This window comes from Durio zibethinus, chromosome 10, assembly GCF_047325235.1.
Source record: "Durio zibethinus cultivar Kanyao isolate XHJ-2024 chromosome 10, ASM4732523v1, whole genome shotgun sequence".
NCBI classification, from domain to species: domain Eukaryota; kingdom Viridiplantae; phylum Streptophyta; class Magnoliopsida; order Malvales; family Malvaceae; genus Durio; species Durio zibethinus.
Genome location: NC_143171.1, coordinates 15,046,941 through 15,071,899, shown reverse-complemented (window position 1 = coordinate 15,071,899; position 24,959 = coordinate 15,046,941). Strand labels below are relative to the sequence as shown.

The 24,959-nt window shown below is 23.9% G+C and overlaps 1 pseudogene; it reads right to left on the bottom strand.

Moving 5' to 3' along the window:
* Window positions 1-1,011: 1,011 nt before the first annotated feature.
* On the bottom strand, window positions 1,012-17,599 carry LOC149516436 (uncharacterized protein At1g01500 pseudogene; annotated as a pseudogene).
* Window positions 17,600-24,959: the final 7,360 nt, after the last annotated feature.

The following is a 24,959-nucleotide window of genomic DNA, read 5'->3' as shown; positions in this document are numbered from 1 at the left end:
TATATTATAATTATTTATTCATAATTTCAAATTAAAAATATATTTATATTTTAATATTTAATTATAACTTTATTAACATAATATAAATTATGGAATATTAAATTTATTTATTTAATAAATAAATTATTAAATTTAATAATTTAATTATTATTACAAATTGTAATAATTATAGAAATATATAATTATTATAATAGTCTTAACTATTTGAACTGATTTGGCAAACACATTTATTTTTTAAATCACTTATTAATTTTTGAAATACTATTAAATTAGTATTATTTTTATCGAATAAACTTGTATAATTAGAAACAATTGTTTTCTGACAAAACAAAGATCATTATGATTTGAGATTAATATTTGTTTAAATAGTCATAACTAATTGAATTGATTTGGAAAATAGCTTTAGTTTTTAATCTTTTGCTTATTAATTTTTGAAATATTAATAAAGTAGTATTATTTTATTTCATATAAGTTTTTATGAACTTAAATATTATACTGATAATGTATATTAGTTATAATTAATATTATTAAGTTATTATATAATTTATCTAACTAATAATTATAATTAAGATTATTAATCATACTAATAATTTAATAATTATAATCTATTTACATAATAATTGCAGACAAACTAATAGTTTATAATAAATTAAGTAAATATTGTAATTATTTGTTATTTAAACTTATAATGAACAATCTATATTAATTATAGTTATATATACATATAAATTTAGTATTAATATAAGTTTAAATACTTGTTTCATATCTTACAAGTTTGTTTTAAATAATTATTATTTATTTAGCTAAATTATTATAAGGATTTTAATTTTAATATTAATTTAATTATTAATTTATTTTTAATATTATAATTTTTATATTAGTAATATTTAATTACTAATTTTATAATTAAATAGTTATTTAATAAGTAATTAATAATTATAATTATAATTAAGTAAGTAATTAATTACACATTTATTACTTTTATGTAAATATTAATAATAAGTAAATTAATTAAGTTGAAGTTTTGATTATATAAACTTCAATACCCGGTGCCAAAACTCCCATCTTTGGCTGAAAAAATGCAGAATTCCCAAGCTCTATAGTCGTGGCTGCCATGTAACAATCCATGCTCCACTCTCCTTCCATCCTTTGCAACAAGCCACACAACACCATCTTTTCACCCTCGCGCACCTCGAATTCAAACCCTCCCATGAAGTGAACGCTTTTGGTGCTTAAATAAGTAACCTCCGATGATTCTCGGTTGAGACGATCACGACGGAGGGTAAGGGAAGCGGAATCAGAGGCTGGGACATGAGATCAGGGAGACACCGATTTCATGACGAGGTGGTCATTAATTTAAATTATTACAAAATTATTAATTATTTGATATTAGTTATATTTAATTATTATATAATTTATAATATAATAATATTATTACAATTAATAATACAATTTAAACTACTATAATTATATAATAAATATTATTAATGAATGTAATAAATTATGACCTTTTATTAATTATAATATATTAAATTTCAATATATGATATATTATATAATTATTTAAATAGTCATAATTATTTGAACCAGTTCAATAAACAGATAATCTCCTACTTATTAATTTTTGAAATATTAATAAACTAGTATTATTTTATTCTAATTAGACTTGTATGATGAAAAACAATTGTTTTATGACAAAACAAAAGTTCAAAATTATTTGAAATAGATAATTGTTCAAATGGCCATAACTATTTGAATTGATTCAATAAAATGATTTATGTTTTAAATCTCCAACTTCTTAATTTTTGAAATATTAATAAAGTAATATTATTTTATTTTGGATAAGCTTTTACGAAATGAAACAATTGTTTTATGATAAAACAAAAGGTTATAACGATTTTAAAATGATAATTGTTTAAATAGTCATAACTATCTAAACGTGTTTGGTAAACAAATTTATTTTTTAATTACTTGCTTATTAATTTTTTGAATATTAATAAAATAGTATTATTTTATTTCAAATAAGCATGTATGAACTGAACAATTATTTTATGACAAAACAAAAAGGTTAAAATGATTTGAAATAGAAAATTATTATAATAGTCTTAACTATTTGAACTGGTTCAACAAATACATTTATTTTTTAAATCTCTTACTTGTTAATTTTTAGAATATTATTAGTTTAGCAATATTTTACTCTGAATAAGTTTGTACGAACAGAAACAATTGTTTTATGACAAAACAAAGATCATATTGATTTGAGATAAAAATTATTTAAATAGTCATAACTATTTGAATTGATCTGATAAATAGATATAGTTTTTAAATCTCTTATTAATTTTCAAAATATTAATAAATTAGTATTATTTTATTTTGAAGAATTTTGTATGAATAGAAACAATTATTTTATTACAAAACAAAAGATCATAACAATTTAAAATAAATAATTATTTAAATAGTCATAATTATTTGAACTTGCTCGGTAAACAAATTTATTGTTTTAAATATTTTACTTATTACTTTTTGAAATTTTAATAAATTAGTATTATTTTATTTCGAATAAGCTTTTATGAATAGAAACAATTGGTTTATGACAAAACAAAGGTCATAACGATTTAAAATAGATAATTGTTTAAATGGTCATAATTATTTTGAACGTGTTTAAAAAATAAATTTATTTTATATATTTTTACTTATTAATCTTTGGAATATTAGTAAATTTATATTATTTTATTTGAAATAAGCTTGTATGAACATAAATAATTGTTTTATGGCAAAACAAAATGTCATAACTATTTGAAATAGATAATTGTTCAAATCTTGTACTTATTAATAAAAAATTTATGAAATATCAATAAATTTATTATTAATATTATTGTTTATATTAATTATAGTTTATTAATTTTATTAATAATTCAATTGATATTACATAAATAAAATTAGTTATGAATATTTAATAACAATCTGTAATATTAAATATTAGTAAATATAATAATAGTTAATAAATTAAATATAATAGTTAAATTATATAATAAGTTAAATTATAATAATTAATAAGTAAATGTTTATCATTATAATATATTTAATTTATTTAATTATATAATATTATATAATATTAAATATTTATTATAATATAATAAATATTATATAATTATATTATTAATTTAATTATATAATAATAATAATTTTATTAAACAATTGAATAATAGTTATGTATAATTTATCAAACTAATATTTAGATAATTAATAATATTAATTAATTAATATTCTATTATATTAAATAATTAATAAGAATTTATTTAATATATTGTTAAAGATATATTATTTTCTTTAAATAATTAATACTAAATTAGTACAATTATTTGAAATTGCTAATTTCAGTAATAATATTTAAATTATAAATATTAATACAAATAATTATATTTGTATAATTATCAAATTTTCCTATGACTATTAATAATTTTTGGAACATTTAGGATATTTAATATTTATAATTTAATTTAATTATATAATTAATACTAAACAAGATTTAGTATTAAAATATTTTTAGTATTATAATTTTAATTAAATTTATTAATACATTTGCACAGCTAATAACATAAAGCAACCAAATTCACACCTAATAACTTTGATCCAATTGCCAGTGATATAATAAGAGTTTTACGAGCCCTTATAAAAATCATAACCCACTATCAAGCATATAAGTTAAGCAAAAAATTTATTATTAAAACAATATATTTATTTAATATATATACATTAATATAATTATTTGATAAAATACTAAATTATATAATAATACTATATAATAAATTTTTTAAATATATTTAAAACTAATTTTAAAATAGAGATTATTATAACTTAATAATATTATTATTACTTAATAATATTATTATTAATTAGTAGTTTAATTAAATAGTTTAATTAATATTTTATGAGTAACAATATTTATTAATAAATAACTTATTTAATAATAATTTTAATCTTTATTTAAATTAATTTAAATAATAATATGATTTAATAATAATTTAAGTATAATATAATTAATAAAATTATATTATATTAGATAATATTATTATCTATTTCTAATTTTTAATTATAAAATTAATATAATATTGTAACAATTATAATAATAATTAAATAACAATAGTTATTTGAATAATTAATATATCCTTAAATGCTTAACAAATATTACTAGTTTGTAATAATTTATTAATTTATAACGATTTGAAATAAATAATTATTTCATAAGACAATTGTTTCAGTTAATACAAGCTTAAACGGAATAAATTTAATAAATTATTTAATATTATTTCATAAATTTAATATGAAATTAAGAATTATAATATATCATTTTGTTATTAATTCTTGAAACAATTATAATTCTATATTAAATTATATTATAAACTAATTACATATTAAATAATTATTATTCAATCCTATTAATTCTATAAATTATTATTATAATTTATAATAAACAATAATTTATATATAATCTAGATATAATAATTATTATACAATATTAATGATATTTTGTTTTGTCGTAAAACAATTATTCTTGTTCATGCACAATTATTTAGAATAAAATATATAATCTAATTAACACTAAATTTAATAATTAAATCATTTGATTATTAATTCTTATAAATTTATTATAATTATAAATAAATTATAAATTTATTATAAATTAAATTATTTTATGAAAAACTAATTGTTATTAAATTATAACAATTAAAAATATTTGAATTATAACATTATAACTAATTGTTATTAAATTAAATTGTTATAACCAAATATTTAATATTTAATTATATGTAATTAAATTATTTTAATTTAAATAATCATTAATATATATTAATTATCAAATAATGAATTATAATATATTATATCTAGATTATTTAATATAAATTTGTTAATAAACAAATGTCATATTTACATGCGGTATTTAATATTCATAATAACTCAATTTAATTGGATATTTTTTACTAAAAAAAATAAATTTAATATTAATATAGATTTAAAATAAAATATATAAATTATTGATAATAATTTAAATATTATCAATAAATATTATTGATTATAATTTTATAATATAAATTTTATTATTTAATAATTTTTTAGTTTGAATTATAAAATAATTTTATTTATTTCAATATATTCTTTAAATTAATTAATATTTATTTGATTATATTAACAAAAAGTTAATTTAAATTATTAATATAATAATTGTCTTAATATTAATAAATTTATATTATTTTATTTGAAATAAGCTTGTATGAATAGAAAAAATTATTTTAGGATAAAACGAAAGGTTATAGTGATTTCAAATAAATAATTGCTCAAATTGTCATAATTATTTAAACTTATCTGGTAAACAAATTCATTTTTTTAAATATCTTAATTATTAATTTTCAAAATATTGATAAAATGGTATTATTTTATTTCGAATAAACTTATATGAACTAAAACAATTCTTTTATGATAAAACAAAATGTCATAACAATTTGAAATAAATAACTATTCAAATAATCATGACTAATTGATCTAGTTCGATACACATATTTATTTTTTGAATTTTTTACTTATTAATTGTCAAAATATTTAGCATTATTTTAATTTGAATAAGCTTACTATAAATAAATAATTATTATATTTATTAATTAATTATATTATAATATTAATTATAAATAATTTTTTATAAAATATAATGCTAATAAATTTAATATTGATTGAACTATATTTAATTATATATATAATAAATAAAATTCAATCATAAATAAATATAAATTTATTATAATAATAATATTATTAATATATAAGTTTACTTATAATATAATTATAGCATTATAATTTTATTAATATTTAGAAAATTAATTAGTAAGAGATTTAAAAAGTAAATTTGTTTACCAAAGCAATTCAAATAGTTTTGACTATTTGAATAATTATCTGAGTATATTTATAAATTATCTATTTCAAATCGTTATGACCTTTTGTTTTGTAAACTACATAGATATAATAAATTTATATAATTATAAATTTTAATATATTAAATATTAAATATATAATATATTAAATATTAGGTTATTTAATTTATATTAAGATAAATCCAATAAATAATTATTTAAATAGCCATAATTATTCGAACTTGTTCGGTAAATAGATTTATATTTTAATATAAATTATTATAATATTAATTAATAAATGTTATAATTATAATAAATAAGTATTATCTAAATTTAATAATATAATTATTATAATAATTATTAATAATTAATAATTATATAATATAAATTTAACAAAAAGCATAAATATTGTTACAAAAGATACTCATAAATTAATTATTAATTTTATATAAAAAATAAATTATTTATAATTAATATTAATTATTAATATACATTTGATTAAAATTTATATAGTAATAAATAAGCTATTTATTATATATGAATATAATATAAGTAGTGATGTTTATTTTATTATATAATACTTTTTACTATTAATTATATAATTTTAAATATATTTAAACTTTAACATTATAATTAATTATAATTAATATCCTATAAGCTTTTTTAAATATAAATAAATAGTATATATTTATTAATTATCTTTTGTTAATTAATACAAATCTAATTTATTATTAGATTAAAGTATACTAATTATGACACAAATTTATAAATTATAATTCATTAGTAATAATATATACTATAATTATTGTTAATAAAATAATATTTATTTGATATATATTATTATTAAATTAAAAATTATAATATAATTTATAATGAATTAATTATTATACTAATAATATATATAATTGTTAATAATATATAAATTATAACATAAAATTAATATATCTATTTTATTTAATTCAATAATTAAACTAAATAAAATATTAATTAAATCATCAATGAATTATTAACTATTATTATTTTCTTTTGTACGTTATTTATTGATAATAAATTATCAATAAATAATTGAATTATTATCATTTATTATCGTTATTAGTTATGACTATTATGACTATTTTATAAATATTCTAATTTTAACTTATTCTAATTGTTAATTTATATAATTGAATTATATAATTAATAATTTATATATTAATATACATTACTATTTACTTTTGGATTGTAGAACCAATGAAAGGTGAGAATGCAAACTTAATATAATTTAAATAATATATTAATAGTTTAATATTAAAATATAATTAATTTATATAATATATAATATTAACTAATTATAATACTGAATATAACATAAAAAATAAATTTATTTACTGAACCAGTTTAAATAGTTATGACTATTTATTTTATATTTAAAAATATAGATTAAATATTTAGTATTTAGTAATAATTTGATCACAATAATTTGATCAATAAGTTTATAATCAAATTAAGTTAATAATAAGCTTTAAAATTTATATAATTAAATATAATAAGTAATAATTGATTATATATATTACTAGAAGATTCATTATCAATTTTTTAAAGTAATCAAATATATAAAAGTAAACTATTAATTGTATATTATTGAAATATTATATAATAATATAACTAAGAATTTTTTTTATATTAAATTATAATTATAATAGATAATTATTTTAATAATTAATACAAATTATTCTTATAAATTATATAAATTATAATTATACATTAATATATTATATATAATTATTTTATAATATATTTAGATATTCAATAACTTTATTAATAAATATAAACTAATATTTAATTACAAATATTTGATTATTTGTAATAATAAATAATTATTTTTTAAATTAATATATTTATTAATATTCCAAAAATTAATAAGTAAAAATTTAAAAAATAAATTTGTTTTCTGAACATGTTCAAATAGTTATACCTATTTGAATAATTATCTATTTTAAATCATTGTGACATTTTGTTTTGTTATAAACCAATTGTTTTTGCGCATAAAAGCATATTCAAAATAAAATAATACTAATTTGTTAAAATTCTAAAAATTAATAAGTAAAAGATTTAAAAGATAAATCTACTTTATTCAAACAAGTTTATTCTAAATATAATTTATTAATTTATTAATATTCTAAAAATTAAAAGTTGGATATTTAAAAAATAAATATGTTTATCAAACAAATTTAAATAGTCATATCCATTCGAGCTATTATCTATTTCAAATTGTTATGATATTTTGTTTTGTCGTAAAACATATATTTTACTTATTAATTTTTTGAATGTTAATAATTTTAAATTTTAAATTTTAAATATTTAAATTAAAATATTTAAATTTTATTATTTAATTATCGATATTGATTAATAAATTATTGATTCAATAGACTATTCACATATACATTTAATTATTATACTATTTGATTATTATGAAATTATTAACTAATTTAATTGTAATAAATTTATTAAAATATACAATTATAAAACTATTTATAATTCATTACACAATTTGTATTATTATAAATTACTATTATACTTAATTATAAATAAATAAATTATTAATTATATTAAATGTTTATAATGAAATAATTATTATTTCTTGAAACAATTGTTGTATGACAAAAAAATATTTTTGTTAATTAAATTAATTATAAACTAATAATAACTAATTATTATACTGTTTAGTTATAATAATTATCTAATATATAATTAAGCTAATAAATTAGTTTTATAATTTAACAAGTAATATGAAATATTTTATTCAAAATAAAATAACACTAATTTATTAAATTATTTTGTTTAATTAAAATTATTATATTAAATTAAATATTAATTAATTATATATTATTAATTTACTAATTAATAAATGTTAATTAATAAATTAACTAATATTAATTAATAACAATAATAAAATATTTATAATAATTTCTAATAATATTAATTATATTATATAATTAGTTAATATAATAACATTAAATAATATATAAATTAAATAATCATTTAAAATACAATATTATATAATAATTAATCTTATTATAATAATAAGTTAAATATAATAATAATAATTTATTTATATTAATATGTTATTAAATATTAATTAAATTATATAATTATTTCATATCTATATAATTGTTGTAAATATTAATAACTAGTAATATTAACTAATAAGTTATTCATAAAACTAATAATAATTATAACTAATTATTAATTAAATATTATTAATTATATTATTAATAAATCATAATATATTATATTTAATATTTATAATATAAATTATAAATTAATTATAAAATATTAATTAATAATAATTAATTATTATCATAATATATTATATTATTCTAGTCATACTATAAATTGTTACTTATAATTTATATTAAACTATAAATTATATAATATTATATTATAATAATAACTTGTATAGTATATATAATTAAATATAGTTCAATTAATATTAAATTTATTAACATTATATTTTATAAAAAATTATTTAAAATTAATATTATAATATAATTATTTAATAAATATAATATTTATTTATTTATATATAATATATAATTATATATATAGATAATATATATTATAGTAAATAAGATGGTTAGTTTTGTTTACTACTAAATGATTGATTAATTAGTAAATTTATATATATAATTAGATAAAATATAGTCTTAACTAATAGTTTATTATAAAACAATTGTGTTAATTAATATATATTAATTATATATATAAATTATTAACTTATTATAAATTAAGATTATTTTAAAAAAATAAATCTGTTTATATTATTAATTTATAGATAAAATTTAATACATTTATAATTAATAAATTATATAGTATAAATTAATTATTAAATTATATTAATACATTTAATATTAAAATTATAAATATTAATTACATATTAATAACAATATATTAATTGTTAAAAACTAATAATTTATAAATAATTTAATAATTATTAGTAACTAATTATTATAATTAATTAAGTAGTATTAATATATTATCAATAATAAATAGTAATAATTAAATAAAAATTAAAAATTATATAATATTAAATCAAACTATAATATAACAAAACTATATATATAATTTTTAATATATAAATTAAACTAAATTTAATATTATTCATAATAATAAATATTTATTATATCTTAATTTAAAATAAATCCATGCTTGTGGGATTACATATGAATGATCTTGATATTAGGATTTTTTTGTCAAGTTGTTATTTGCACTTAAAGGGATTAATTGTGTGCTAACTTGTTTTAGTAGTTTTTAGGGGGAGCACTCGAAGCCTAATACTTTTGCTATTTTATGTTTTGCTTTGGAAATGATTTTCGCTAGAGTCAAGTTTTAAAATATGAAAGCATTATTTTAGCAGGTTTTTAAATGGAAATGAATTTGAATATCTTGAATCCAATGTTTTAAATCTCGAACAAAGAAACATGGTAAAACTTGCATTGGTTTTAGTTTTTCACAGTGTTAAGTGTAACTTGTAAAGGATTTTGAAGCTTAAAATATTAGACTTTGTTTTTGAACAATTCTAGCATAAAAACCACTCGCACAATTTTTGCACGATTTTAATTTTTCATTGTGTTTCATACTTATTTGCTTTTAGATACGTTTTTAGGTGCTATAAGGAACTTATGGGATTACATATGAGTAATATAGATATTTGGATATTATTTGTGAAGTTATGGGTGCTTGATGTTATAAATTGTGTGCTAACTTGTTTTAGCAGTTTATAGGGGAGTAGTTGAAGCCTAATTCTTTTGAAATTTTATGTTTTGCTTTGAAAATGATTTTCACTGGAGTCGAGCTTTAAAATATTAAAGCATTGTTTTAGCAGGTTTTTAAATGAAAATGAATTTGAATATCTTGAATCCAATGTTTTAAACGTGCTCCAACAAAGAAAAATGGTAAAACTTGCATTGGTTTTAATTTTTCACAGTGTTAAGTGTAAATTATAAAGGATTTTAGAGCTTAAAACATTAGACTTTATTTTTGAACAATTTTGAGCGTAAAAATTTTTAATTGTGACATAAAAACCATTTTTGCATGATTTTAATTTTTTGTTATGTTTTATATTTATTTGCTTTTAAATACATTTTTAGGTGCTCTAAGGAACTTGTGAGATTACATATGAATGATCTTGATATTTGAATTTTTTTGTGAAGTTGTTACTAGCGCTCGATGTGATTAATTGTGTGCTAACTTGTTTTAGCAGTTTATAGGGGGACCACTCGAAGCCTAATGCTTTTGAAATTTTATTGTTGCTTTGAAAATGATTTTCGCTAGAGTCGAGTTTTAAAATATGAAAGCATTGTTTTAGAAGGTTTTTAAATGAAAATGAATTTGAATATCTTCAATCCAAAGTTTTAAACACACTCGAACAAAGAAACATTGTAAAACTTGCGTTTGTTTTAATTTTTCACAGTATTAAGTGTAAGTTATAAAGGATTTTGGAGCTTAAAACATCAGACTTTATTTTTGAACAATTTTGGGCAAAAAAAAAATTTGCACAATTTTAAATTTTGAATAAAAAGCAATTTTGCCTGATTTTAATTTTTCGTTATGTTTTATACTTATTTGTTTTTAGATACATTTTTAGGTGCTATAAAGAACTCGTGGGATTACATATGAATGATCTTGATATTTGGATTTTTTTTGTGAAGTTGTTATTAGCGCTTGATGTGATTAATTATGTGCTAACTTATTTTAGCAGTTTATAAGGGGACCACTCGAAGCCTAATGCTTTTGAAATTTTATTGTTGCTTTGAAAATGATTTTCGCTAGAGTCGAGTTTTAAAATATGAAAGCATTGTTTTAGAAGGTTTTTAAATGAAAATGAATTTGAATATCTTCAATCCAAAGTTTTAAACACACTTGAACAAAGAAACATTGTAAAACTTGCGTTTGTTTTAATTTTTCACAGTATTAAGTGTAAGTTATAAAGGATTTTGGAGCTTAAAATATCAGACTTTATTTTTGAACAATTTTAGGCAAAAAAACAATTTACACAATTTTAAATTTTGAATAAAAAGCAAATTTGCCTGATTTTAATTTTTCGTTATGTTTTATACTTATTTGTTTTTAGATACATTTTTAGGTGCTATAAAAAACTCATGGGATTACATATGAATGATCTTGATATTTGGATTTTTTTTGTGAAGTTGTTATTAGCGCTTGATGTGATTAATTATGTGCTAACTTATTTTAGCAGTTTATAGGGGGACCACTCGAAGCCTAATGCTTTTGAAATTTTATGTGTTGCTTTAAAAATGATTTTCGCTAGAGTCGAGTTTTAAAATATGAAAGCATTGTTTTAGAAGGGTTTTAAATGAAAATGAATTTGAATATCTTCAATCCAAAGTTTTAAACACACTCGAACAAAGAAACATTGTAAAACTTGCGTTTGTTTTAATTTTTCACAGTATTAAGTGTAAGTTATAAAAGATTTTGGAGCTTAAAACATCAGACTTTATTTTTGAACAATTTTGGGCATAAAAACAGTTTGCACAATTTTAAATTTTGAATAAAAAGCAAATTTGCCTGATTTTAATTTTTCGTTATGTTTTATACTTATTTGTTTTTAGATACATTTTTAGGTGCTATAAAGAACTCGTGGGATTACATATGAATGATCTTGATATTTGGATTTTTTTGTTAAGTTGATATGGGCGCTTGAAGTGATAATTGTGTGCTAACTTGTTTTAGCAGTTTATAGGGGAGCACTCGAAGCCTAATGCTTTTGCAATTTTATGTTTTGCTTTGAAAATGATTTTCGCTGGAATCTTGTTTTAAAATATGAAAGCATTGTTTTAGTAGGTTTTTAAATAGAAATGAATTTAAATTTTTGAATCCAATGTTTTAAACTTGCTCGGACAAAGAAACATGGTAAATCTTGTGTTGGTTTTAATTTTTCACAGTGTTAAGTGTAAGTTATAAATGATTTTAGTGCTTAAGGAAGTTGTGAGATTACATATTATTAATCTTGATATTTGGATATTATTTGTGATGTTGTTATTGGTGTTTGATGTGATTAATTATGTGCTAACTGGTTTTAGCAATTTATAGAGGGAGCACTTGAAGCCTAATGCTTTGGAGGTTTTATGTTTTGCTTTGAAAATGATTGTTGCTGAAGTCAAGCTTTAAAATATGAAAGCATTGTTTTAGTAGGTTTTTAAATGGATATGACTTTGCATATCTTGTATCCAAGGTTTTAAACTTCCTCAAACAAAGAAATATGATAAAACTTGCATTGGTTTTAATTTTTTACAGTGTTAAGTGTAAGTTGTAAAAGATTTTGGAGCTTAAAACATTAGACTTTGTTTTTGAACAATCTGGCATAAAAACCACTCACACAATTTTTGCACGATTTTAATTTTTCAATATGTTTCATACTTATTTGCTTTTAGATACATTTTTAGGTGCTCTAAGGAACTTATGAGATTACATATGAAAGATCTAGATATTTAGATATTATTTGTGAAGTTGTTATTGGCACTTTGATGTTATAAATTTTGTGCTAACTTGTTTTAATAGTTTATAAGGGTAGCCCTCGAAGTGTAATACTTTTGAAATTTTATGTTTTGCTTTGAAAATGATTTTTACTAGAGTCGAGCTTTAAAATATGAAATCATTGTTTTAGCAGGTTTTTAAATGGAAATGAATTTGAATATCTTCAAATCCAATGTTTTAAACGTGCTTGAACAAAGAAACATAGTAAAACCTGCATTTGTTTTAATTTTTCACAGTGTTAAGTGTAAGTTGTAAAGGATTTTGGAGCTTAAAACATCAGACGTTGTTTTTGAACAATCTAGCATAAAAACCACTCGCCCAATTTTTGCACGATTTTAAATTTTCAGTGTGTTTCATACTTATTTACTTTTAGATACATTTTTAAGTTCTCTAAGGAACTTATGAGATTACATATGAAAGATATAGATATTTGTATATTATTTGTGAAGTTGTTATTGGCGCTTGATGTTATAAATTATGTGCTAACTTGTTTTAACAGTTTATAGGGATAGCTGTTGAAGCGTAATACTTTTAAAATTTTTTGTTTTGCTTTGAAAATTATTTTCACTGGAGTCAAGCTTTAAAATATGAAAGCATTGTTTTAGCAGGTTTTTAAATGCAAAAGAATTTGAATATCTTCAATTCCAACGTTTTAAACGTGCTCGAAAAATAAACATAGTAAAACTTGCGTTTGTTTTAATTTTTGACAGTTTTAAGTGTAAGTTAGGTAAAACTAGCATTGGTTTTTAATTTTTCACAGTGTTAAGCGTAACTTAGAAAGTATTTTGAAGCTCAAAATATCAGACTTTATTTTCGAACAATTCTGGCATAAAAAACATTAGAACAATTTTCGTGTGATTTTAATTTTTTGTTGTTTTTCATAGTGTTAAGTGTAAGTTATAAAGGATTTTGAAGTTTAAAACATCAGACTTTGGTTTTGAACAATTATGGGCATAAAAACCATTCGCACAATTATCGCACAATTTTAATTTTTTGCTGTGTTTCATAGTTATTTGCTTTTAGATACATTTTTAGGTGCTCTAAGGATTTTGAGGAATTACATATGAATGATCTTCATATTTGGATATTATTTATGAAGTTGTTATTGGTGCTTAATGTGAATAATTATGTGCTAAATTGTTTTAGCAGTTTATAGGGAGAGCACTAAAAGCCTAATGCTTTTGAAATTTTATGTTTTCCTTTGAAAATGATTTTCACTGGAGTCAAGATTTAAAATATGAAAGCATTGTTTTAGCAGGTTTTTAAATGAAAATGAATTTGAATATCTTGAATCCAATGTTTTAAACTCACTCAAACAAAGAAACTTGGTAAAACTTGCGTTGGTTTTAATTTTTCATAGTGTTAAGTGGAAGTTATAAAGGATTTTGCAACTTAAAACATCAGATTATGTTTCTGAACAATTCTGGGCATAAAAACCATTTGCACAATTATTGCATGATTTTAATATTTCTTTGTGTTTCATACTTATTTGCTTTTAGATACATTTTTAGGTGCTTTAAGGATGTTTAGGAATTACATATGAATTAAATTCATATTTGGATATTATTTGTGAAGTTGGATATTATTATGTGCTTTCTACCAGTTTATAGGGGGAGCACTCGAAGCCTAATGCTTTTGAAATTTTATGTTTTGCTTTGAAAATGATTTTCACTAGAGTAAAGCTTTAAAATAAGAAAGCATTGTTTTAGAAGGTTTTTAAATGGAAACGAATTTGAAAATCCTGAATCCAATGTTTCAAACCTGCTCAAACAAAGAAACATATAAAAACTTCCATTGGTTTTAATTTTTCATAGTGTTAAGTGTAAGTTATAGAGGATTTTGGAGCTTAAAACATCAGACTTTTCTTTCTGAACGATTTTGGGCATAAAAACCATTCGCACAATTATTGCACAATTTTAATTTTTCATTGTGTTCATACTTATTTTCTTTTAGATGCAAATTTAGGCGCTCTAAGGAGTTGAGGAATTATATATGAATGATCTTGATATTTGGATATTATTTGTGAAGTTGTTATTGGCGCTTGATGTGATTAGTTATCTGCGAACTTGTTTTAGCAGTTTATAGAAGGAGCACTAAAAGCCTAATGCTTTTGAAATTTTATGTTTTTCTTCGAATATGATTTTCTCTATAGTCCAGCTTAAAAACATGAAAGAATTGTTTTAGAAGGGTTTTAAATGGAAATGAATTTGAATATATTGAATCGAATGTTTTAAACTTGCTCAAACAATGAAACAAGGTAAAACTAGCATTGGTTTTTAATTTTTCATAGTGTTAAGCGTAACTTAGAAAGGATTTTGAAGTTCAAAATATCAGACTTTGTTTTCAAACAATTCTGGGCATAAAAAACATTCGAACAATTTTCGTGTGATTTTAATTTTTTGTTGTTTTTCATAGTGTTAAGTGTAAGTTATACAAAGGATTTTGAAGTTTACAACATCAGACTTTGGTTTTGAACAATTCTGGGCATAAAAACCATTCGCACAATTATCGCACGATTTTAATTTTTCACTGTGTTTCATACTTATTTGCTTTTAGATGCATTTTTAGGTGCTCTAAGGATTTTGAGGAATTACATATGAATGATCTTCATATTTGGATATTATTTATGAAGTTGTTATTGGTGCTTAATGTGTGCTAAATTGTTTTAGCAGTTTATAGGGGGAGCACTCGAAGCCTAATGCTTTTGAAACTTTATGTTTTCCTTTGAAAATGATTTTCACTGGAGTCAAGCTTTAAAATATGAAAGCATTGTTTTAGCAGGTTTTTAAATGGAAATGAATTTGAATATCTTGAATCTAATGTTTTAAACCCACTCAAACAAAGAAACTTGGTAAAACTTGCGTTGGTTTTAATTTTTCATAGTGTTAAGTGAAAGTTATAAAAGGATTTTGTAGCTTAAAACATCGGACTTTGTTTCTGAACAATTCTGGGCATAAAAACTATTCGCACAATTATTGCACGATTTTAATATTTCATTATGTTTCATACTTATTTGCTTTTAGATACATTTTTAGGTGCTCTAAGGATGTTTGGGAATTACATATGAATGAAATTCATATTTGGATATTATTTGTGAAGTTGGATATTGTTATGTGCTTTCTACCAGTTTATAGGGGTTAGCTTTTGAAATTTTATGTTTTGCTTTGAAAACGATTTTCACTAGAGTAAAGCTTTAAAATAAGAAAGCATTGTTTTAGAAGGTTTTTAAATGGAAACGAATTTGAAAATCTTGAATCCAATGTTTCAAACCTGCTCAAACAAAGAAACATATAAAAACTTCCATTGGTTTTAATTTTTCATAGTGTTAAGTGTAAGTTATAAAAGATTTTGGAGCTTAAAACATCATACTTTCTTTTTGAACAATTTTGGGCATATGTAGACACCTAATTTGGTCTAGGCCCGGATCAATTGGGCCTGGTCCAAATAGGTAAGTCTATTTTTTTTCTTTATTTTATTTTTATTTTTATTTTTTTTGTTTTTTACATTTTTATTTTATTTTTATTTATTATTATTATTGTTTTATATATATATATTTCTTTTATTTTTATCTTAGGTATTTATTATTTATTTATTTATCACTACTATTTATTAATATATATATATCTTTATTATTATTTTTTTCTGTTAATATTTATAGGTATATCAGATTATATGTTATAATTTATCTGTTATTTAATTTTAATTTATCTGTTAATTTTTTTGATTTATCTGATTTATTTTCATTTGATTTTTTTAATTTTTTTTATTTATCCGGTTGGAAATTGGATTGGGATTCAATCAGAAGAGTCCATGTTGGATTCAATGATTGAATCCCGATCCAAAGAGGAATTGGAATTGATCAGAAACTCTTATGATCAATCCCTATAAAAGGGATCCTCAGGAACAGAAGAACACATAGAAAACAGTGAGAAAAACAGCTAATGATTGAGAGAAAAAGGCATATAGAAAAGATTTGAAGGCTAAGAAGGGTTTAGAAGCGTTAGAACAGCTTTAAGAATTGGGAAAAATATTTTCGGAGATTTTTCGACGAAATTTTTAAAAATTTCCAGATTCCGGTGAATTTTTTGGCAGACATTGAATTTTTCGACGGAGATTCTGGCCAAGTTTGAAGTTTTCGGCCAACTTACCAGTTTCCGGAGACATTTCCAGAATTCGATCAGTTTTTCAGTGAACTTCCGGTGAAAAACTCAGATTCTAACGAAAAATTCTAGAATCCGATGGATATTTAACCGGAGTTCTTTGGGCGTTTTAGAGAGAAGAGAGAGAAAGAGAAGGAAGGGAGAGAGGGAAGAGGTTCGGTCTGCTGAAAAAATGAAGGAATCAGCCTTTATATACCTTCCCAAAATGACACCGTTTTTGCGTTAAATAATCCAGAAGATCCGCGCGTTTTGCCAAGATCCAACCTAACCCGAGCGTCGACCCGCTTTTCGACCATGCGTGTTCTACCTCTCCGAGCCGTTAGTCAAGTCGAGCCGACGTCCTGAGCCGCTTCTCTGAGCCGTTCTCCGAGCTTCTTCAGGTTTTTTTTTTATTTATTTATTTTATTAGATTAGGTTTATTTAATATTCTTTTATCTTTATTTTATTTTTATTTTTGTTTTACTTTTCTTTATTTCTTTATTTCTTTATTTTTTTATTTTTTTATTTTCACTTTTATTTTATTTTATTATTTTATTTTCTTTAAATAAAATCAAAAAAAATATTTTTGGGGAAAAGTTGAAAGTATCAATTTTCCTTAAAAATAAATTTTCAAAAAAAATATTTTTGGGAAAAAGTTGAAAGTATCAATTTTCCTTAAAAATAAATTTTCAAAAAAAGGTTTTTGAGGAAAAGTTGAAAGTATCAATTTTCCTCGAAATTAAAGTTTCAAAAGAATATTTTTGGAGAAAAGTTGAAAGTATCAATTTTCTCTGAACAAAAAAAATCATTTTTTTCTTTTTATTTATTTTTAATGTTAAATAATCCGACGATGGAGCATCTGTAAGTGAAACAGTAGTTTTCTTGCATACTCCTGAGATGAGGGGACTTTTTCAATTTTTTGCTAAAAGTATTAGAGTCAATTAAGAATAATTTCCAATAATTAATTACTTGGTAAAAGTTTAAGGCTCATTGGATAACACAAATTTAAGCTGGTACCATCTTTTGATGGGCGTTGTGAGGGTGCTATAACCTTTCTCACACGTAATCGAACTCCCGAACCCTGTTCTGGTTAGTAGACCTGAACCTATTTTTTTAGGGACCCTTAAACTTAGGTGTTCCCTAAAAGGACAGATTCCTTAGGTGCCCAATCACACTTAGATAAAAAAAGATTGGTGGCGACTCCCTTAAGTCAATGTTTAGCGATAGATCGTTGGATCTAGACGTTATGACAGCTTGGCGACTTCACTGGGGACTTTGAGAGTCAGGCCAGCAAATAAATTTGTGTTATCCAAAGCCTAATAAAATTGAATCTTTTTGTATATATGTGTTATTATTCATTTATGTTTATTTATTTTATTAATTATGTCATTCATATGTATGTGCATAACATGAGCTCTACACCCGAGCTCTGTCCCTCTAGGAGGGAGTAAAGTACCTATTGCTTTCGTGAGGTCTAATGCCTCTGCAGTGGCTAGCGAAATACTCCCACTCAAATTAAACTTTTTTCGCTTGTAACCTATAATGGGTGAAGATTAGGGTACCTTACTAGTCTGTGATGGGCAAGGATGTAAGGAGCAATTTGGGAACCTTTAGACTTTGACCTTAAAATCGCATATAACGAACCTTAAGAGTGCCTAAACCTAGGATAGAGCTCTTTCTACCCAATGATAGATATACCCTGAAATTAAGACACAAAAAGGGTGTTTATCTAGTCATTTTGATTTGTTTAACTTTGTGCATCATTTTCATTATCATATGTAACATTATGCATCAGCATCACTTTCATTTCATCCATGAAACTAACTATGTTATGTGTCTAATTTTATGCATCTGCATTACTTTCATGATCATGTTTTAACATAATCATTTGCGTCCATTTCATATTAGATTTCATTCAAGAAAATATACATTTCATTCGTGCATCAAAGCATCATACATAAAGCATAGCATGCATTACTAATTCTAAGATATGGTACTCAAGGTTCAAGAATAGCTCCATCTAGTGAGAACCCTGCCCATCGATACAACACAAGATCTAGAGCCAGACAAATGGAGCAGGAAAATTCTCACAGATTTGAAAAGATAGAAAAAGCATAAGAAAATATGGAAAGTGAGTTGAGCAAAATTTTGGATGCTCTCAATAAGCTGAATAAAAGAAAAAGAGTTGAAGAAAATACAAGCCAACAAGTTCCTTCATTGCAAGAAGTGGCTGACCCTTTGTATCCTTCAAGTTTTGGCCCACCTCAAGCCCAGTCTGCTCAAGAGGTTCCACCCTAACACTTTACATATCCAACATACCCTGGAATACCGTCAACTTCCAACCCAGGACATTATAATAGCTATGTAAATCTTGTCTTTATTGAAAAGGTGGTAGAGCTAATTCCTGATCTAGATGATTTAAAAGAGAAGGAGAAAGAAAAGATAAGAGTGAAAACTCAAGAAAACTCTAAGGTTAGTATGCTAGAGAAAAGGTTACGGGCTGTGAAAAGATTTAGTTTTTATGGGTCAGTTGATGCTGCTCGGCTCTGCCTAGTCCCTAATGTGGTCATTCCTCATAAGTTCAAAGTACCAAAATTTGAAAAATATGATGGTACAAAGTGCCCTAGAACTCACATCACAATGTATTGCTGGAAGATGGCAGCTCATGCTCATGGTAAAAAACTATTAATGCATGTCTTTCAGGATAACCTTACTAGCTCTGCGGCCAGATGGTATGTTCAGCTGGACAGAACTCGTATTTGCTCTTGGAGCGATATGGCACATGACTTCATCGACAATATCGACATATTATTGATTTGGCCCCTAATCGTTTGTCTTTACAGAATTTGGAGAAAAAGGCAAACGAGTCTTTTAAAGAGTATGCTCAGAGGTGAAGGGATGTTACTTTTCAGGTACAACCTCCTCTGACTGAAAAAGAGACTACAGTGATGTTTGTTAGCACTTTAAAACCTCCCTATTATGAAAAGATGATAGGGAATGCAATAAAAAACTTTGTTGATATGGTAATTTTGAGAGAAATTATTAAGAATGCCATCAAGAATGACAAGCTAGAAGGAAATGAAGCATCTAGCAAGAGAGTCTCGAAGAAGAAAGAAACTGAAGCTCAGGTTGAGAGCTTTGATAGACAGTAATTTAGAGGTTATCCATCCTACTCACTACCAGAATATCTGCCATATTACCTTATTGTAAATAACACTTCTCTTCACCCATACCAACCATTTGCACAATCACCATACCCTCAAACATATCAAACCCCTCATAGGCCTCAAAATACCATGTACAGTCCTAACAATCAACCTACCCCAAGACCCCAAAATTACCCAATTAACCCCATTGGTGGTTCGCAGGAGCAACGAACTACCCATGAGAAACCTGTGTTTGACCTAATTTCAATGACTTATACAAAATTATATAAGGAGCTTTACAACAGTCATTTGATTGCTCCAAGTAAATTGGAACCCTTCAAGCCACCTTACCCCAAGTGGTACGATCCCACAGCCCACTGTGACTACCAATATGGGATTACTGGTCACTCTACTAAAAATTGTACCACCCTGAACACAAAGTGCAACGGTTGGTTAAGGATGGAATGATTTGCTTTGATATAGGAGGGGTGACTGCACCGAATGTTAGTGGCAATCCCTTACCCAATCATAATGTGAATGCTATAAGTGAAGATGAGGTGGGGCTTAATCAAGAGGAATGGATTTGCCTTTGTCCGTCAGATTATGAGCTGAATAATTAGAGTGCCATCGAGATGCCTGTGACTTTTGATACTAATACAATGTAATTGTAACATCTCAATAGCTATTGCCCAAGGCATTGGGGTGATCTTTCTTGTTTGGGCCATTCATCATTTATTATTTTTAATAAAAATTAGGAATGATGCATTTTATTTCATTTCTTCTTGTGTCTTCATTATTTCCATCTTTCCAACATATCCCATTTCATTCAATTTTAGGTCTTTAAATGAACATGAAGATAATCATGATAACTATCAAGAGGTTAGCTTTGAGAATTCAATTAACATTGATGAACTTGACAATGAAGAGAATTTTGAAGAATATGTTATGCCTCGAACTTAATGGGATTGATTGAACAAGAAAATAAGCCAATTGAGCCTTATTAGGAGGTAGTAGACTTAGTGAATCTGAGAGATGAAGAGAATAAGAAAGAGGCCAGAATGGGCACTTCACTTTTATTAGTGATAGGCAACGATTGGCAGACCTACTTCGAGAATTTGTAAATGTATTTGCTTAGTCTTACTAGGATATGTCAGGGCTGAGTACAGAGATAGTGGAGCACAGATTGCCCTTAAAGCCAGAATGTAAGCCAGTTCAGTAGAAACTGAAACGGATGAAGCCTGAAATGCTACTAAAGATTAAAAAAAAGGTGAAGAAACAATTTGATGTAGGTTTTCTACAAGTGACTAAGTATCCAGAGTGGGTAGCCAATATAGTCCCAGTTCCTAAGAAGGATGGAAAGGTACAAATATGTGTAGACTATCGGGACTTGAATAAGGCTAGCCTAAAGGATAACTTTCCTTTGCCTCATATCGACACACTAGTAGATAACACGACTAAGCATTCGATTTTCTCTTTTATGGATGGTTTCTCAGGGTATAATCAGATAAAAATGGCTGCAGATGATATGGAAATGACTATTTTTGTGACTATATGGAGAACTTTTTGCTACAAAGTCATGCCTTTTGGGTTAAAGAATGTTGGGGCAACATATCAAAGGGTCATGGTAACACTCTTCTATGACATGATGCATAAAGAGATCGAGGTGAATGTAGACGATATGATTGCAAAGTCATATGAGGATGAAGATCATGTCACCAACCTCAGAAAGTTATTTGAGAGGTTGAAAAGATTTTAGCTCAAATTAAACCCAGTAAGTGTACCTTTAAGGTAAAGTCATGAAAGTTGCTAGGCTTTATGGTCAGTGAAAGAGAAATTAAAGTCGATCCAGATAAGATACGGGCCATTCAAAATCTATCACCTCCCAGCACACCAAAGGAAGTTCGAGCTTTTCTGGGGAGATTGAACTACATTTCTTGGTTTATCTCTCAGCTTACTTACAAATGTGATCCCATATTTAAGCTTTTTCATAAGAATAATCCTGGGAAATGGAATGAAGAATGTCAAGAGGCGTTTGATAAAATTAAGCAATACCTATCGAACCCTCCAGTATTGGTGTCATCTGTTCCAAGAAAATCATTAATTTTATATTTAACTGTATGTGAAAATTCAATGGGATGTGTGCTGGAGCAACAAGATGAGGCTAGTCGAAAAGAGAGAGCTATTTACTATATGAGTAAAAAGTTCACGGAATATGAATCCAAGTATTCTTTATTGGAGAAAATGTGTTGTGTATTCGCGTAGACTGCCAAAAGACTCAGACAGTATATGCTCTATCATACTACGTGGCTCATAGCAAAATTGGATCCAATTAAGTATATCTTCGAGAAGCCTTCTTTGTCTGAAAGAATTGTTAGATGGCAAGTAATGCTCTTAGAATATGATATTATATACGTGAGCCAAAAAGTAATAAAATGGAGCACTATAGCAGAATTCTTTGCAGATCGTGCTACTGAAGAGTATGAGCCAATGAAGTTGGAATTCTCTGATGAAGACCTAATGATTATTTCCCAACCGGAGGAAGGGGAGCATGGAGAAAATGTTGGAGAATGTACTTTGATGGAGCTGCTAATGCCTTGGGGCATGAAATTAGGGCAATTTTGATTTCTCCAGAAGAATAATATTGCCATGTAATAGCAAGGTTAAATTTTAATTGCACAAATAACATCACTAAATATGAGGCATGTGTCATGGGCTTACAAGCTAATATAGATAAAAGAGTGAAAGCATTGAAAGTGTTTGGAGACTCAGCTCTAGTTATATATCAGTTGAAAGGAGAATGGGAGACGAGAGATTCAAAACTCGTTTCATATCATAAATATATTCTAGAGTTGACGAAACAATTTGAAGATATCCAGTTTGACCACTTACCTCGAGAAGAGAATTTGATTGCTGATGTATTAGTTACTCTAACTGTAATGATTCGAATTAATGACAATACTGACATTCAACCCATCAAGCTAAATGTTAAAGATATACCAGCTTATTGCTCTAATGTAGAAGAAGAGGATGGAAAGCCCTGGTATTATGACATCTTATAGTATATTAAGGATCAGCAGTACCCAATTCAAGCAACAAAAAATGATAAAAGGGTCATCCGAAGATTGGCTATAAGCTTTTTCCTGGATGGGGATGTCCTGTACAAAAAAAGCAGGGATCAAGTATTATTGAGGTGCGTAAATAAGACTGAAACGAGGAAAATCATTGAAGAGGTGCATGATGGAATATGTGGGGCATATATCAGTGGACATATGATGGCGAGATAGATCATGAGAGCAGGATATTACTGGTTGACGATGGAAAATAATTGCATTGACTATGCTCGTAAATGCCATAAATGCCATATATATGCTGATAAGATCCATGCTCTTCCATCTACTTTACATGTTATGGCACTACCATGGCCATTCTTAATGTGAGGCATGGATGTCATCAATCCAATCACCCCAAAGGCTTCTAACGAGCACAAATTCATTTTTGTGATGATAGATTACTTCACAAAATGGGTAGAGGCAGCATCATATGCAAGTGTGACATGCTCTGTGGTTTGCAAGTTCATAAAGAGAGAGATCATCTGTAGATATAAACTTTTAGAGAGAATTATTTCAGACAATGCCAAGAATCTAAATAGTAAGATGATGCAAAAAATGTGTTCAATACAAGATCAAGCATCATAACTTGACACCATCACTATCCGAAAATGAATGGGGCAGTTGAGGCAACCAATAAGAACATAAAAAGGATTTTGGAAAAAATGACCGAGACTTACAAAGATTGGCATGAGAAGTTACCATTTGCATTGCATGCATATCGAACGTCAGTTTGCACCTTTACTGGGGCAACCTCATTTTCTTTGGTTTATGGGATGAAAGTTGTACTACCAGTAGAAGTAGAGATCCCCTCCTTGAAGGTTCTAAAAGAAGTTGAGTTGAAAAAAGTTGAATGGATTCAAGAACGCTATGAGCAGTTAAATTTCATAGAAAAAAAGAGATTGACTGCACTGTGCCATGGTCAGCTATATCAAAAAAGAATGATGAGGGCTCATGATAAGAAGATTTGGCCCCGTTGCTTTCGAGAAGGAGAGTTGGTTTTGAAAAGAATTCTCCCAATCCAGCATGATAGTAAAGGAAAATGGACTCTGAATTGGGATAGGCCGTATGTGGTGAAACGAGCTTTTTCGGGTGGAATGCTGATATTGACTGAGATGGATGGAAATGATTT